Raw genomic sequence first — 5,952 nt, 5'->3', positions numbered from 1 at the left:
GTGCTGGATAAGCTGGTGGTTCATTCCGCTGTGGCAACCCCAGAATAATAAAGGGACTAAGCCAACAAGAAAATGAATGAACTGGTAAAATGTTTTACATTTCAAACATTTCTGGAGATCATGAATTATGTAGCCAGAGGTACATATGGCTGCATTTCATCTTTAAAACGAACAATACGTGGTGGCTGTTCCTTTTTGTGTCAAGTTCTATGAATACCAGTTCTAGAAAGCAGATAAGACAAAAAACAAAAGCTAAAAAATAAAATAAACAAGTAAAAAACAGTGTGAGAATGTGGTAAAATCTGAAAATGTGGTAAAAATCATTCTTTTAATGCATTGGCACTCGCGAGAGAAATTTGAGATATGATAAAGCATACACAGCGGCCTCTGGTAGATTCGCAAAAAAAAAAAAAAAAAAAAAAAACGTAGTTCCTGGGGCATATTTGGTGCTGGGTTGTAAATTGTGCTTGGAAAAATAAATATCACTTTAGTTCGATAAAAATGAACTAGTAAAGTCTAAATGTCTTCATTTATGTTCTGAAGTATTCTGTGTTGAATGCTGCATTTAACTAATCACTTGCAACTTTGGAGTGGTTACCTAGACATCCTGACAGAAATTTCCAATAGTATCTGGATGCAGCCTTTATGATGCAAGCTAAGATTGCATCACTCAGCCATGCAACGTCAGACACAATGCACTCAATGGAGTGAGTGACGTCACTGTGACGGGTGTTAGGGGTGGGGTTTGGTGAGCGCATTAAAAAGCATTGAATGCAGTTTAGATTTCACTGCACCAGGTCTGCATCCAGACCCCTCTCAAAATTTCTGGCTTTCAAATCACACCTGTCTCTGTGACATTTCTAAACTCTACCATTTGATGTTCTCCCAGTGCATCATTTTCCATGAGTTGACATGCTTTTGGATGTTTGGCAGAACTTTATAAATGGAAGACAGCTCCAATGGCTCAAAGAGAGTATGGAAAGTGTGAACTTTTAGGATACTGCTTGCTCGGTACATCAATTGTTGTTTCCTGAATTATCTTTTAACATGTTTTGATGGGGTGACGCTGTGGCGCAGTAGATAGTACTGTCGCCTCACAGCATGAAAGTCGCTGGTTCGAGTTTGCATGTTCTCCCCACATTAGCATGGGTTTCCACGGTTTCTCCCACAGTCCAAAGACATGCGGTACAGGTGAATTGGGTAAGTTGTCCGTAGCATATGAGTGTGTATGGATGTTTCCCAGAGATGGGTTGCAACTGGAAGGGCATCCGCTGCGTAAAACATATGCTAGATAAGTTGGCGGTTCATTCCGCTGTGGCGACCCCTGATTATTAATAAAGAGACAAAGCCAAAAAGAAAATGAATGAATGAATATGTTATGATAATATTATGTGGGGCAAAAAGTCTTTTTTTCTCCACTACAGCCATTCAGTTGCAAATATGTTCATTTCCCGCTCAGCAAGACTTGATAAACTATAGCAGCTACAATCAAAGTGTCACCATGCACACACTGAAAATATGATTAATTGGATTCACTACATTTTTAGGGTAAGTGGTTGAAAACTATTCATTTAGGCTGAATTTAAACAGGTGACGCGGTGGCACAGTGGGTAGCACAATTACCTTACAGCAAGAAGGTCTCTGGTTTGAGCCCTGGCTGGATCCGTTGACATTTCTGTATGGAGTTTGCTTGTTCTCCCCATGTTTGTGTGTGTTTTCTCTGGGTGCTCCAGTTTCCCCCACAGTCCAAAAACATGTGGTGTGGTGAATTGTGTAGGAAAAATTGTCGGAGGTGTATGTTTGTGAATGAGTGTGTAAGAATGTTTCCCAGCTGGAAAGGCATTCTCTGTTTAAAATATTTGCTAAATAAGTTAGCGGTTCATTCCGCTGTGGCGACCCCTGAGCAGAAAAGAAAATTAATAAATGAATGAATGAATGAATGAATGAATGAATTAATGAATTAATGATTTTAAACATATTGCATTTTGTAATGTTCGACTTAATTTGTTCAACTCATATAAATTTTTGCAACCACTTAAAATATAAAGTAAATCCAATAGAATCAGAAGTTTATCTGTGAAATAAAACATCTTATTTAAACACTTTCAAACACAGACACGTCAATGCAATTAAATGAAAACAAATAAAACAATGAAAACATATTTCATAATGCATTCCATATTACTGTTTGCATGCTTCTATGTATATCAAGGTGCAACACCCACAGGTATTAACCTAATTTGCATTCCCCCATAAAAATCAAGGTGCTGTGGTTTTACTGTTTAGTATAGACAGTTTCTGTTACTGCAAGCCATACAGGAGGTCAAAATCATCTTAGTCTGCAACTGAAATGAAAATATACTGAATGTATGGAAGTTCTACTGAATTGAAATGATTAAATGAAGGCTTCTTATTTATATTCCATAGCACCATCAACTGTAGGACACAAAAGACCAAAAGTTTCATCTAGGTTTCTGATTATATGAAGTTGTTACAACCTTTTCAGTTTACCTATTTTACCTATTAGGGACTATATTTTCAACATGACATTAAATAATTTTGCTTAAAATTTTAGTAATAAGGGTTGTCACGGTGGATCAATGGTTAGAACTGACATCTCACAGCAAGAAGGTCACTGGTTCAAGTCCTGGCTGTGTCAGTTGGCATTTCTGTGTGGAGTTTGCATGTTCTCAGTGTTGGCGTGGATTTCCCTCCAGGTGCTCTGGTTTACTTACAGTTTAAAGACATGTAGTATTGGTGCATTAAATAAGCCAGGGGTGCCAAAAACTAAACTTAATTGGGGGCTGTAGGCTGGAGTTAAATATACTAAACCAGTGGTTCTCAAACTGTGGTACGTGTACCACTAGTGGTACGCAGGTTTTATCTAGTGGTATGCGGAGTAATCGCTGAATAATTCAAGTAAAAAATGAACACACTTTTAATCCTTTAACGCGTACAATAACACTGATGTGATCAGCAAATTGACTTTTTTCAATTGACAATTTTATAATGTTTGTTATGTATTCTATCATTTGAAGCTAACTTCCTCCCCATATTTGTAACGTTTGTTGAGGGCATAACCCGTATTTTTATATCCCAATGTTCACAGGTGTAGTTTAATTACTTGCTTTCTGGACACACAAAGCCTACTCTAACGCACAGTAAGCAGATCTGATTTCTAATTTAAAAATGTAATTACATGTAATATTTTTTAAACACAAGTTAATGCTTAGATTTCAAAGATATACATATATACATGCAATATATATTTTAAAACTTATGAAAAACAGTTTATTATGAATATGATGACATATAGCCTATATTTAAGAGGTCCAAGGGACATTTCCAGGTTTTGATGAATAGGCTACTTCATGATATACTTTAAATTTAAGTCCAGCAGTTTTCTTTAAACTTTTATAAAGAACAGTTGACATATTAGAACATATTACATTAAACTTGCCATGGGTAATTTCCTAATTGATTTGCTAATATTTAAAAATAACTAGAAAACATTGCTTTAAAATATATTAATTAATGAAGCAGTATCATTTTAGCGTTTCATGAGGAACTTATTAAAGTAAAAACAATCCCATAAATAACACAATGGGGTTCAGCACTAGTCGAGCTGCACCTGCGTTTGCTTTGATTTTCCCATCGATGTCTTGTGCATTGTCCTCTATCTGTCAATTGTCAGTATGTACATTTTAAACGTCTAATTCATTTACTTTTAATTAAAACATTAAAATTTTTTAGCTCCTTGATTAAACAAAGAAACTAAGGGTAACATTAAATTAGAAATGACAAAGTCTGTCAAAGGCATTTCCACCATCCAACTCCCCCAGTATTCTCTCACTCTTTTTAGATGAGATGGTGGGCCAAACCAAAAGTTACCATGGGCCAACTTTGGCCCGCGGGCCCTACTTTGGGCACCTTTGGAATAAGCTAAATTGGCCGTAGTGCATGTGTGAATGTAACTGTGTATGGGGGTTTCCCAGTGCTGGGTTGCAGTTTGAAGGGTATCCTGTGGCGACCCCTGATGAATAGACTAAGCCGAACGAAAATGAATGAATTTCAGTAATAAATAAATTAATAATAACAACTATAATATTGTTCTTAAAAAGTCCCTCATGGCTGCGCTCTATTGAAAATATCATAGCTGCTCTTTTGCATAAATATAGTGTAGAAAGTATAAAAATTCTGTCTAAGATCAGCCATTTTCCACTTAGCTCCACCTTCAGACAAAATTTTCCCTCATCCTCACGTGTGTGCACCTCCTACTCTTCAAACTCTATAAATCATGAGTCACTCAAGTGAACTTTTAAATCATTAGATTCATTAAATAGCAATGATGCAATATTTTAATGCAGAAGTGTCTGTTCTTGGATGTACGCCAGAGCTAGAGTTTTTAATTTTCAAAAGTATGAATTAATATAGAAACTTCTTGAGTTTTCTATTCCCTGTTGATCTCATCAGCTTGACATAGACAGAATTATGATGATTGTTTTCTCTTCAGTGCATGTTTATGTTTTGCTAGGTGTTAGTCCCATCTAGTGGCAAAAAAAGTGAGTATAGCTGCACAACAGCGCCCCCTGGAAGTCACACAAGGCAACTCTTTTTAAAACATCAAGCCTTTGTAGGACTAATGAACAAATAATTAAACAGCAATTGTAAAAAAAGTTTTTATTAATGCTTCTTGTTATAAATACATGGTTATCTCCAACACTTTATAAATAAGTTTTAAAAAGCACCCTCTGTTTCAGATTAATTTACAGATGTCTATAAATACTATGTATTACAATAACAGTTCTCAATGTACTAAAAAAATTACATCTCTTGTTTTTTTCTGAGTGCAAACATGTTTAAAGGTGTGAATGTGTTCTTTTGTTTGTTTGTGTTTTCTGGGTACACACAACATGTTTCAAGGTGTCCTGATATCATCTTTCTTGTAATATTCAAACCATTAGCAGTTAAAAACAGATCAGAGACCAGGTTAAAGAAGCAGTTTTTACAGCACAAGATAAAAATAAGATATGTTCTGTAAGTGCAGTCTTTTCTTGTCCATGTACTGTTTTTGGTGCACATGAAGTAGAGTTTTATAATCATTTTAAAGCATGAAGATAAATAAAAAAACTGAGGAACCCAAATATGTATCAGTCTTCATATAAGGTCAGGTCAGTGTGAAGTAATTTGAATGTATTCAGTGTGAGGAACTAACAGTAGGCTATAATAATCCAGAGGGCAACTTGATGTCAAAAAGACATTAAGAAAACAAAGCTGCAAATAAATTTCATGTCAACTGACTACATTGATGTCAAAACTATTATACAAAATATCCCTATTATAAGTAGTTTAAACACAGTTATGTAACAACATTCTGTGAATACAACCAGCATCTAATGGTAAACATTCTCCTTTTTTACGTGTCATCAGAGGGGGTAACCCCCGCCCATTAGTACCAATCTCTCCCTCATTCGTATATTAGTCTTGTTTTTGAATTAGCCACTATGCTGATACATAGGCATTTGTAGCTCCGCCCTCTTTTGAAAAGAGCACAATCTCATTTGAATTTAAAGTGACAGTCACCAAAACACCACTCTCTGGCTTAAAGTCTAAAAGGGGCAGTTTCAAAGAGTATAAAACAGTACTTGTGGGGTATTTTAAGATGAAACTTCACATAGACACTCTAGGGACATCAGAGACTTATTTTACATTTTGTAAAAGGGCATAATATGTCCCCTTTTAAATTGACATTTAACATTGGTGTCAGAAAACACGTCGAAAACTATTATAGTTCTAATTTTTTGACACCAATATTGGATGTTAATTTGTTTGACATCAAGGTAGTCATATGTTGTATCTCCAAGATGGTGCCGAGCAAGGCTGCTGTGTTGCAAGCACACACTATTTAGTGTTTTCTATGTTTTACTTATGGTTCTGTTTTTTTTGTTTTTG

The sequence above is a fragment of the Danio rerio genome, chromosome 7 (genome assembly GCF_049306965.1).
Source record: "Danio rerio strain Tuebingen ecotype United States chromosome 7, GRCz12tu, whole genome shotgun sequence".
In the NCBI taxonomy this organism is placed as follows: Eukaryota; Metazoa; Chordata; class Actinopteri; order Cypriniformes; family Danionidae; genus Danio; species Danio rerio.
Note: the sequence above shows the minus strand (reverse complement) of the source record.